The following is an 11523-nucleotide window of genomic DNA, read 5'->3' as shown; positions in this document are numbered from 1 at the left end:
TTTTTTTTGCAAAGTAATTGGTTATAAAAGTGGAAATTAAAGGAATAATAGAGGACTTAAAATTTTTTTTAATTAAAAAAATAATTAAAAAAAAAAGAAAGAAAGAATGATCGTACAAATAGTAAAATATATCTAGGACTTTCTCCAGTTTTGTTGTGAGTATTGTGGGTTCAGTTCATTTTTGGCTAGTTTCTTGGTCCGACTTATATTTCTCAAGATCTATAGGCCCCTTCCTATGTAGTTGGTACTAACCACAGGGTTTTAATCTATTGCCTGTAGCTTCCAAGGCAGTTCCCTCTGTTATAGCTTCTTCTGTTTGCTGGTCTCTTCAGTGTCTGGTTTCCCCCCTGACACAAAGGTGACGGTGGAGGACACTTTTTTTTTTTTTTATTAGGCTCAAATTGTTCAGTCGCGCTGAGGGGAGGTAGGGAGGGATGCTGCAAACAAATAACACTGGCGTGTGCTCGAAGTGCCTCAGCCACACTGGGTCTACCCCCTGTTCACAGCGCGTGTAGCCTCTCTGCTCACACTGCTCAGGCTCTAGGTTGCTCCACCGGGAACCATCCGCGGCCGGCCCTGGGCTGCCTGTACGTCCCAGGTCCAAGCCACTCAGGTTCAGGCACTCAGGTAGTCCTCAGAGGCGCAGACTCGGTTGGGCCTGCGTTTTGTGCCCTTCCCAGATCTGAGCAGCTCAGGTGATGAGGTGTTTGGCACGCGCGATTGCTGCGACTTATCGCCTCCCCGCCGCTTGGTCATCTAGGTGTGCACCGGCACACCTTCTCAGGCAGATGTTGACCGTCCAGACCCCCAAGAAGTTTTAGTTAGCAAAGAAGCCTGCTTACAGTTTTATAGATAATGTCTCTCTGGGGCTGCAATTGCCCCCCTTCCGGCTCTGGCTGCCTATCACTGGAGGGGGATGGTCTGCTGCCAGCTATCTCTGTTTAGTCCTTTGTTCTGTGCACGGGCCTGGCGGTGTCATAGGTTAGGGCTGGCTTTTCGCGCGGTAGATATCCCACAGTCTGGTTTGCTAGCCCAAATTATTTCGCTCAGATAGCGCTCGGGGTATTCAGGCCAGATTCTTGCGGGATGCAGCCCGCGCTGTGCCTCCCTGCCCAGCCCCCTCTTGCTAATGGCGGATGCAGGCGTCTACGCTGCTTCTCCACTGGGGGAGTTACCGTAGGGCTCTCAATGTGCGGGTTTTAATTGTTTGTTTATTTTTCCTCCGTTATGTTGCCCTCTGTGCTTCCAAGGCTCGGCACAGATTCGGCAGTGAGAAGGTTTCCTGGTGTTTGGAAACTTCTCTCTTTTTAAGACTCCCTTCCCGGGACGGAACTCTGTCCCTCCCTCTTTTGTCCCTTTTTTTTGTCTTTTATATTTTTTCCTACCTCCTTTCGAAGACTTGGGTTGCTTTTCTGGGTGCCTGATGTCCTCTGCCAGCATTCAGAAGTTGTTTTGTGGAATTTACTCGGCGTTCAAATGTTCTTTTGATGAATTTGTGGGGAAGAAAGTGTTTTCCCTATCCTACTCCTCCGCCATCTTAGCTCCTCCTCCAGGAAGTCAAGTTTAGTTTCATGGCTGCAGTCACCATCTGCAGTGATTTGGAGCCCAAGAAAATAAAGTCTGTCACTGTTTCTATTGTTTCCCCATCTATTTGTCATGAAGTGATGAGACCGGATGCCATGATCTTAGATTTCTGAATATTGAGTTTTAAGCCAGCTTTTTCACTCTCGTCTTTCTTTCACTTTCCTCAAGAGGGCTCTTTAGTTCTTCACTCTCTGCCATAAAGAAGGTGTCATCTACATATCGGAAGTTACTGATATTTCTTCCAGAAATCTTGATTCTAGCTTGTGCTTCATCTGGCCTGGCATTTCACATGATGTACATACAGCCTTGACATACTCCTTTCCTGATTTGGAACCAGTCTGTTGTTCCATGTCTGGTTCTAACTGTTGCTTCTTGACCAGCATACAGATTTCTCAGGAGGCAGGTCAGGTGGTCTGGTATTCCCATCTCTTTAAGAATTTTCCAGTTTGTTGTGATCCACACAGTCAAAGGCTTTGTCATAGTCCATAAAACACAAAGTAGATGTTTTTCTGGAACTCTCTTGCTTTTTCTATGATCCAGCGGATGTTGGCAATTTCATCTCTGATTCCTCTGCATTTTCTAAATCCAGCTGGAACATCTGGAAGTTCTTGCCTTGAGAACCCCATGAACAGAAGGGTTTCTAATTGCAAACAAAAGAGGCCACATCTGGATGGATCTGAGAGAAGAGATATCTATTGGAAACATGTATTTGGTAGCTTACAGAAGAATCAGGCTTGGGGAGTAGTGATGAATCAAGGAATTTAGGGTGTCTGAAAATACCCAAATTCATATCTCAGAAAAGTCTGGTGGAATGCCACTGGTGCCATCATGGGGTAACTCTTGCCATCATCCATGGAATCTTAACTCTGCAATCATCCTTTGAGCAACCAGCTGGGCCTGCAACTTACACAGCTCCCTCAGGATTCCAAGCCTTCAGTGGAAGTTCCTACTGGCATAGTTGAAGATACAGTCTCTGCTAATAGCTGCAAAAGACATTTCATGTTTTTTATGGCAGAGTAGTGAGACCTTGTCTCTTAAGAAAAGATCTACAAAGGGAAACTCCTTCCCCCAGGTAGGAAAGATAATCAGACTGTTAAAAGTAATAGTGTCAACTTTGACAAATATCCACAATTTGGGGGTCAACAGCCCTCTGCTGTGGGGAATAATATCATATATTCAAACTTCATACAATCTTCATGGGTTCAGTTTGACTCAGGGAGGAGAAAGGACATATGCATTAGAGCCTATCTAAGGAGGAAGAAAGCAATGGCACCCCACTCCAGTACTCTTGCCTGGAAAATCCCATGGATGGAGGAGCCTGGTAGGCTGCAGTCCATAGGGTCGCGAAGAGTAGGACACAACTGAGCGACATCACTTTCACTTTCCACTTTCATGCATTGGAGAAGGAAATGGCAACTCACTCCAGTGTTCTTACCTGGAGAATCCCGGGAAAGGGGGAGCCTGGTGGGCTTTATGTCATAGAGTCGGACATGACTAAAGCGACTTAGCAGCAGCAGCAGCAGCAAAGAGGAAGAGGCATCCTGTCCATAGCAGTGTAGATGGCTAAAGGACCTGGAAAAGTAGGTCGTAATTGCAGCTGTGGGAGAGGTGACTGGGAGAAGTGTAAGGGTGACAGCAGTAGGGGAAGAGTGGCCAAAGGATCTTTTTTTAAAATTAATTTTTATTGGAGTATAATCAATTTATAATGTGTTAGTTTCAGGTGTATAGCAGAGTAAATCAGTTGTACATATAGCCACTCATTTTTAGATTCCATTTCCATATAGGTCATTAGAGAGTATTGAGTAGAGTTACCCATGCTATACAGTACATTCTTATTAATTTCCTAGTTTATATATGTGAAGTGAGTGAAGTAGCTCAGTCGTGTCCGCCTCTTTGCGACCCCATGGACTGTAGCCTACCAGGCTCTTCCCTCCATGGGATTCTCCAGGCAAGAATACTGGAGTGGATTGCCATTTCCTTCTCCAGAGGATCTTCCCAGCTCAGGTATCAAACCCGGGTCTCCTGCATTGCAGGCAGATGCTTTAACCTCTGAGCCACCAGGGATTCCCTATTTTATATATAGTGGTGTGTATATGTCAGTCCCAATTTCCCAATTTATCCTTCCTCCCCTTCCCCATGGCAACCATAAGTTTATTTTCTATATCTGTGACTCTGTTGTTTTTAAAATAGGTTCAATTGTACTATTTTTTTTTTTTTTTAGATTTCCCTTTTAAGCAATATCATATGATATTTGTCCTTCTCTGTGTGATTTGTATCATTCAGTATAAAAAGCTCTAGGTCCATCCATATGGCTTCAAGGGACATTATTTTATTCTTTTTAGTGGCTGAGTAAAATTCCAGTGTGTGTGTATGTATAACATCTTCTTTATCTGTTCCTCCATCAATGGACATTTAGATTTCTTCCATGTCTTGGCTATTGTAAACAGTGCTTCAGTGAACACTGGGGTACCTATCTTTTCAAATTATGGTTTTCTCTAGATATATGCCCAAGAGTGGGATTGCTGGATCATTGGTAGTCATGGGCTCATGGAACAGGTTTAGCCCTGAGATGAGCTACAGAGCTTCTTAGTGGTATCCTCAGTCTTTAACAACAGTGCAGCTGGCTCAAAGAAAGGAGCATAAAGGAGGCAGGGATTTTAGACTGATGCTGGCTATGGGTTTTGTTGCCAATGTTGAGTTACCCAAACTCTGTTGATTATCTTTCCCAGGGCCAGTCGCCAGGCATGTTATCAATATAGCTTTATTCATTTTTCTTAAAGCATAATGGCTCTATGATGTTTGTTAAAATTATACATTCCATTATAAAAAATCAAACAATATAGAAAAGTCCATGACAAAAATAAATTTTTCTCTCAATTTCACCATCTGGAAAAAATCATTAACATTTGGTGAATATTTTGTGAATATTGCATATTTGGCTATATAAGTAGAAATAATTTTAGGAAAATGGGATCACATACTAAACATTTGATTTAAAAATAAAATATTAAATTTGATACTTAAATTAAACTGAAGAAATAGTAATTAATAGAATTTTTTTTTTCAATTTCTAAGTCATTTAATTTCCAACTCATTTAATTGATTTCCTGAATTGGTATATACGAATGGGTACTATACAAATCAATGTAACAGGAGCCACCCCTGTCACCTGGGGCGATCCTCTGCCCAGCTAACTCAGGTGCCCTCCCTCCAGATTTGGTCCAGCATGTGAAATGAGTGACAGCTTACAGCCCCCTCCCCACTCTTGAACAATTTCCAGAAGAGTTCAGTTAGGGTGGAGAGAGCCTCTGGAGTCCAGAGGCTGACTAGGTTAGGGAAAGTGATTAGTGTTTTGGGGCCTCCCCCAAAGAAATGGTGTCCAGCATATTCATGGCTCCTTCTTTTGCCTCAAAAAGCAACATTTATTCAAAGAAAAAAAATGGTGAGATGTCCGGGCCTTGGCTCCCTTCCTCCCCCTTCTTGCTGCTCCTTGGTCCCCCAAAGGTCGATTTCTGGCTGGGGCTAGATAGTAGAACAGCTGCTGTCAGATGTGGTCAGCTACACTGAGGGCCAGCTCTTCATTAGAGGTGTTGCAGAAGTTGTCTCCAAGGCCTGTCACCATGTTAATAGCCACACTATCACAACCAAAACGTTCACCATGACTGATCATATGGACGCAATTTTTACTGTTGGTGGGAAGGTCATAGTTTATGACTAAGGAAGCCTGCTGCACATTGATACCTGTAGCCAGTAGGTCAATGGTAATCAATACTCTGCTAGAGCCAGAGGGGAACTCCCTCATGATTACATCTCATTTTTTGGTTCATATCTCTGCTCATGGCAGAGACAGTGAAGTCTCAGGTTTGCATCTTCTTAGTGAACCAGTGGGCCTTCCTTCAGGTGTTGAAGATGACAGCCTGTGTAATGGTCAAGGTTTTGTTTAAGTCACACAGTAAGTCTGATTTCCACTTCTCTCATTCCACATTGATGTGGAATTGGTGGATACCCTCCAGTGTCAACTCTTCTTTCTTGACAAGAATTTGAATTGAATCCCTCATGAACTTGGTCACTTCAAGCACACTGGAAGGCATTGTAGCTGACAGCAGAACCACCTAGGTTTTGCTATTAAGCTTTTGGAATATGTCATAGATCTTCTGGTCCTTAATCATTTCATCAACTTCATCTCTTATAAATATCTTGATGTGTTTGAGAGAAAGGTGTCTCTGGTTAAGCATATCAAACCTATGGCCTAGGGTACCCACAGTGAAATGAGAGCTTCTACTTGTAACTTCTGCCCCTCAGCACACACATTAGTACTCGCAGTGGGTGTACACCCAATGGAGGCATGGCAGGGGGCGCCCATATAATTTCCTAATGCTGTGACTTCCTTCTGTATCTGTTGAGCCAACTCTGAATGGCTGCTAGGACCAAGGCCTGGTGGTCTTTAGATCCAATTCATTCTGTTGCAGAATTGATATGGCAAAGGTTGCCGTTTTACCAATCCCAGATTGGGCTTGAGCAGTCACATCATAGTCCTTGATAAAATGAAGAATTGTTCAGAGCTGGATGGCAGAAGGTGTCTCAAAACCATAGGTGTAGATGTCATGGAGGAGGCACTCAGAGAGGTTCATGTCATCAAAGTTGTCACCAATCTCTTGTTACTCTTGATGATGCCTTATGGCTTCATCCCAAATGGGGCTATTTTCTCTGATTGGGAATCTTGATGTGCAGACCTGATCCTTACTGAATTAATTAGCAAACTTCAGATCTATCTTTTTTCACTCATAAAAATTTGGGGAGTGAATTTTTTGACATCATGTTATTGTTCAGTTGCCAAGTTGTGTCTGACTCTTCAAGACCCCCTGATCTGCAGCATGCCAGGCTTCCCTGTCTCTCACCATATTCCAGAGTTTGCCCAAGCTAATGTCCATTGAATTAGTGATGCCATCTAACCATCTCATCCTCTGTTGCCCTATTCTCCTTCTGCCTTCAATCTTTCCCAGCATCAGAGTATTTTCCAGTGAGTCGGCTGTTCACATCAGGTGGCTGAAGTATTGAAGCTCCAGTTTCAGTGTCAGTCCTTCCAATGAGTATTCAGGGTTGATTTATTTCAAGATTGATTTTCTTGCTGTCCAAGGGACTCTTAAGTCTTCTCCAGCACCACAGTTTGAAAGCATCAGTTCTTCAGTACTCTACCTTCTTTATGGTCCAGCTCTCTCTGTACATGACTACTGAAAGACCACAGCCTTGCCTATATGGACCTTTGTTGGCAAAGTGATGTCTTTGCTTTCTAACACACCATCTAGGTTGTCATAGATTTCCTGTCAAGCAGCAATCATCTTATAATTCATATGACATCATATAATACTGTAAAATGATAAAATTTTATAAATCTATTTTTAATTGACAATAGGTATAATAAAGCTTAATGCAGTTTTATAAATGAATAAAACCATACAACTACAACCTAAATCAAAATTTAAAACATTCTCAGCCTCCCAATCAGTATTCTGCTCCCAAAGGTTACCATATTTTGATTTGTGTCACCAAGGATTAATTTTGCTTGTCTTTGAACTGCATGTAAATGAAATATTCTTTTGTGTCTGGTTTCTTTTGCACATTGTTAATGTCTCTGAGATTCATGCATGCTGTTGAATGTAGCAGTAATTCAGTCTTTTTCATAATTGTATATAAGTTTCAGTATATAACATTACAATTAGTTTACTCATTCTACTACTGGTGGACATTGAGGTTGTTTCTAGATTTGTCTGTTATGCATAAAGCTGCTATGAATATTTTATGTTGTTTGACATACACCTAAGAGTGGAAGTGCTGGATCATGTTCAGATTTAGCAGATACTGACAGTTTTATGAGATGGCTGTACCACTTTACATTCCCATTAGTTCCATTTGCTCTATGTCTTTGCAAATATTTGGTAATAAAAAAAAAATCATCCTAGTGGGATGTAGTTTTATCACATTGCATTTTCAGTTTGCATTTCTTATGACCAAAGATGAGCATCTTTTCATGTGCTTATTGGAAATATGAATGTCCTTTTCTTCTGAAGTGCCTTTTCAAGTCTTTACTTATTGTTAAAAATATGAATTGTTCCCCCCTCCTTTTTTTTTCCTTTTTAGATGGTTCATGTACTCTGAATATGTCTTTTGACAGATAGTTAAATTCAGATGTCTTTTTCACATAACTTTTTAAAATGTCATCTTCATAGAATTTTATAGGAACCTGGGATTTAAGCATCTCATTTTACAGTTAAGAAAATAAACCCAACAAGTCTAGTTGATTTGTTCAAGGTGCCATAGAAGGCTAAAGATAAGAGTTACATTTCTCTCATTTTTAAAAATTCTAATACTCTGCCTAGCCTAAAAATTAAAAGTGAATAATTTAATCAACAGTCAAAGTTTTCACAGCATAGTCTATTCCACAGGTATTTGGATTTGTTTTCATTTATTAGTCCAAATCTTTCTTATCAAATTTACTGTTAATACTCTTAAAGTGAAAGCAGAGAGATCTTTATATTCTCCCACAGCACTGTGTGTCATTGCTTTCTTCTTAATGCCAGCTTGAGACTGAATGATTTAACTTCTATGCCCAAAGATAAGGTGAGGTCATTTACAGATTAGGTTAAAATGGAGGCATGATATTCAAGGATTTAGTAATTATTCCTTGGAGTCTAATCGCACAATTTCAAGGTTGGATATTGCTTAAAATAAGCCTTTCAAAGGTCACTTTAAAAAGCAATACAGTAAAACTTTCCAGCAAAAAATTTTCAACTAAAGTAAAAACTAAAAACAAAACAAAAGTCACTATTTAAAAGTATATGGGCTTGCATTTCTCTAATTAAAATGTCTGTTTTTTTTTTTTTTTTTTTTAATTGAGCTGCATTTGCTGCTTGTATATTTTGGAGATAAATCCTTTGTCAGTTGCTTCATTTTCAGATATTTTCTCCTACTCTGAAGGCTGTCTTTGCATCTTGTTTATGGTTTCTTTTGCTGTGCAAAAGTTTTTAAGTTTAATTAGGTCCTGTTTGTTTTTATTACCATTACTCCAGGAGGTGGGTCAAAAAAGATCTTGCTGCAATTTATGTCAAAGAGTGTACTACCTATGTTTTCCACTAAGAGCTTTATAGTTTCTGGCCTTACATTTAAGTTTTTAATCCATTTTGAACTTATTTTTGTGTATGGTGTTAGGAAGTCTTCTATTTCATTCTTTTACATATAGATGTCCAGTTTTCCCAGCACCATTTATTCAAGAGGCTCTATTTTCTCCATTGTATATTCTTGCCTCCTTTGTCAAAGGTAAGGTGTCCATAGGTGTGGGTTTATTTCTAGTCTATCTATCCTGTTCCATTGATTTATATTTCTGTTTTTGTGCCAGTACCACACCATCTTGATTATTGTAGCTTTGTAGTATAGTCTGAAGTCAGGAAGGCTCATTCCATTTTTCTTTCTCAAGATTGCTTTGGCTATTCGGGGTCTTTTGTGTTCTCATTAAAATTATACAATTTTTATTTGATTTCTGTGAAAAATTCCATTGGTAATTTGATAGGAATTGCATTAAATCTATAGATTGCTTTAGGTAGTATAATTATTTTCACAATATTAATTCTTCCAATCCAAAGACATGGTATATCTCTTCATCTCTTTGTGTTGTCTTTGATTTCTTTCACTGTTTCCTGCATACAGATCTTTTTTCTCCTTAGGTATATTTATTTCTAAGTATTTTATTCTTTTTGATGTGTTGAATGGGATTATTCCTTAATTTCTCTTTTTGATTTGTTGCTGTTAGTGTATAGGAATGCAAGAGATTTCTATGTATTAATTTTGTATCCTGTGACTTTATTGAATTCATTGGTTAGCTCTAGTAGTTTTCTGATGCCATCTTTAGAATTTTCTGTATATAGTATCATGTCATCTGCAAACAGTAATAGTTATACTTCTTCTTTTCCAATCTGGATTCCTTTTATTTCTTTTTCTTCTCTGATTGCCATGAACTTCCAGAACTATGGACTTCCAGAACTATGCCAAATACTAATGGTGAGAGTGAGCAGCCTTGTCTTGTTTGTGATCTTAGAGGAAATACTTTCAGGTTTTTACCATTAAGAATAATTTTCAATGTGAGTTTGTCATATATGGCCTTTATTATGTTGAGGTAAGTTCCTTCTATGCTCAATTTTTTGAGAGCTAAATGGGTGTTGAATTTTGTCAAAAGATTTGCTGCATTCTATTGAAATTATCATATTTTTTATCTTTCAATTTGTTAGTATGGTTTTATCACATTGATTTATTTGCATATATTAAAGATTCCTTGCATCATTGGTGTAATCTCCACTTAATCATGACATATCTACAAACAATAAATGCTGGAGAAGATGTCGAGAAACAGGATCCTTCTTGTACTGTTGATGGGAATGTAGACTGATACAACTGCTGTAGAAAACAGTATGGAGGTTCCTTAAGAAACTTTGAATAAAACTACCATATGACCCAGCATTCCCACTACAGGTCATATACCCTGAGAAAATCATAATTAAAAAAGACACATGTACCCCAGTGTTCATTGCAGCACTATTTACAATAACCAGGACATGGAAGCAACCTAAATGTCCATTGGCAGATAAATGGATAAATAATACGTTGGGCATATAACAGGGAAATGCTACTCAGCCATGAAAAAGAATGATATTGGGTCATTTGTAGTGTTGTGGATGAACCTAGAGTCTGTCATACAGAGAGAATTATGTCAGAAAGAAAACAGCAAATATTGTATATTATCAAATACATATGGAATCTAGAAAAATGGTACAAATAAACCTATTTGCAGGATAGAAATATAGACTTGTGGACACAGCAGAGGGAAGGAGAGGGTGGGAAAAATTGAAATAATAGCACTGACATCTGTATACTACTATTTGTAAAACGGATAACTAGTGGGAAGCTGTGGTATAGCACAGGGAGCTCAGTTCAGTGCTCTGTTATGATGTAGAGGAGTGGGATGGTGGGGCTGGGAGGAAGGCTTGAGTGGGAGGGGACAGAAGTTTAAGCCGGTTTTAGAAAAGGCAGAGGAACCAGAGATCAAATTGCCAACATCTGCTGGATCATTGAAAAAGCAAGAAAGTTTGAGAAAAACATCTATTTCTGCTTTATTGACTATGCCAAAGCCTTTGACTGTGTGGATCTCAATAAACTGTGGAAAATTCTGAAAGAGATGGGAATACCAGACCACCTGACCTGCATCTTGAAAAACCTGTATACAGGTCAGGAAGCAACAGTTAGAACTGGACATGGAACAACAGACTGGTTCCAAATAGGAAAAGGAGTACGTCAAGGCTGTATATTGTCACCCTGCTTATTTAACTTATATGCAGAGTACATCATGAGAAACACTGGGCTGGATGAAGCACAAGGTGGAATCAAGATTGCCGGGAGAAATATCAATAACGTCAGATATGCAGATGACACCACCCTTATGGCAGAAAGTGAAGAGGAACTAAAGAGCCTCTTGATGAAAGTGAAACAGGAGAGTGAAAAAGTTGGCTTAAAGCTCAACATTCAGAAAACGAAGATCATGGCATCTGGTCCCATCACTTCATGGCAAATAGATGGGGAAACAGTGGAAACAGTGTCTGACTTTATTTTTCTGGGCCCCAAAATCACTGCAGATGGTGACTGCAGCCATGAAATTAAAAGACGCTTACTTCTTGGAAGGAAAGTTATGACCAACTTGGATAGCATATTAAGAAGTAGAGACATTACTTTGCCAACAAAGGTCCGTCTAGTCAAGGCTATGGTTTTTCCAGTAGTCATATATGGATGTGAGAGTTGGACTGTGAAGAAAGCTGAGCACCAAAGAATTGATGCTTTTGAACTGTGGTGTTGGAGAGACTCTTGCAGAGTCCCTTGGACTGCAAGGAGATCCAACCA

The 11523-nt window shown here is 39.7% G+C and overlaps 1 pseudogene; it reads right to left on the bottom strand.

The window, feature by feature from the left end:
- Positions 1 to 5124: 5124 nt before the first annotated feature.
- The window catches only part of LOC105001892, an 8178-nt pseudogene continuing 1779 nt past the window's right edge, over positions 5125 to 11523 (bottom strand).

This window comes from Bison bison, unplaced genomic scaffold (genome assembly GCF_000754665.1).
Source record: "Bison bison bison isolate TAMUID 2011002044 unplaced genomic scaffold, Bison_UMD1.0 scf7180017864385, whole genome shotgun sequence".
Classification (NCBI taxonomy): Eukaryota; Metazoa; Chordata; class Mammalia; order Artiodactyla; family Bovidae; genus Bison; species Bison bison.
Note: the sequence above shows the minus strand (reverse complement) of the source record. Positions and strands in the feature narration are given on the sequence as shown.